The sequence below is a fragment of the Palaemon carinicauda genome, chromosome 17 (assembly GCF_036898095.1).
Source record: "Palaemon carinicauda isolate YSFRI2023 chromosome 17, ASM3689809v2, whole genome shotgun sequence".
Lineage (NCBI taxonomy): Eukaryota > Metazoa > Arthropoda > Malacostraca > Decapoda > Palaemonidae > Palaemon > Palaemon carinicauda.
In genome coordinates this window covers 55,870,252-55,871,228 of record NC_090741.1, presented here as the reverse complement: position 1 = coordinate 55,871,228, position 977 = coordinate 55,870,252, and positions in this window count along the sequence as shown.

The window sequence follows — 977 nt, the reverse complement described above, 5'->3', positions numbered from 1 at the left end:
TTAATAAATTATGAAGTAAATACATCTAAGTGTCCTTTGAAAGATAAAGGGTTTCAGAAATAAATTAATGTTGATTTATTTCACTTTTAAAAATTTGAGAAAAATGTTTTATTTATTTCGTTTTTAAAAATTTGAGAAAAATTATTTATATATTTCGTTTCTGAAAATTTGAGAAAAATTATCTATTTATTTCGTATTTAGAAATTTGAGAAAAATTATTTATTTATTTCGTTTTTAGAAACTTGAGAAATTTTTTTTTATTTATTTCGTTTTTAAAAATTTGAGAAATATGTTTAATTTATTTTATTTTCAAAAATTTGAGAAATATGTTTAATTTATTTCGTTTTCAAAAATTTCAGATATGTTTTATTTATTTCGTTTTTAAAAATTTGAGAAAAAATTATTTATTTATTTCGTTTTTAAAAATTTTAATTTTTTTTTATTTACTTCGTTTTTAAAATTTGAGAAAAATGTTTTATTTATTTCGTTTTTAAAAATTTGAGAAAAATTAATTTATTTATTTCAATTTTAAAAATTTGAGAATTTTTTTTTAATTCATTTCGTTTTTAGAAATATGAGAATTTTTTTTTATTTATTTCGTTTTTAGAAATTTGAGAAAAATTATCTATTTATTTCGTTATTAGAAATTTGAGAAAAATGTTATATTTATTTCGTTTTTAAAAATTTGAGAATTTTTTTTATTTATTTCGTTTTTAAAAATTTGAGAAATATATGTTTTATTTATTTCGTTTTTAAAAATTTGAGAATTTTTTTTATTTATTTCGTTTTTAACAATTTGAGAATTTTTTTTTTTTATTTCGTTTTGAAAAATTTCAGAAATATATCTGGCCTTCGTGTTGTACAATCTAAGTAATGTCAATTGAGAATCTATGTTTCCAATCAGTAAATTAAGAGTTTTTTTCCAGCTACGACCAGATTGTGAAATAATCTTCCTAATCAGGTAGTTGAATCGGTAG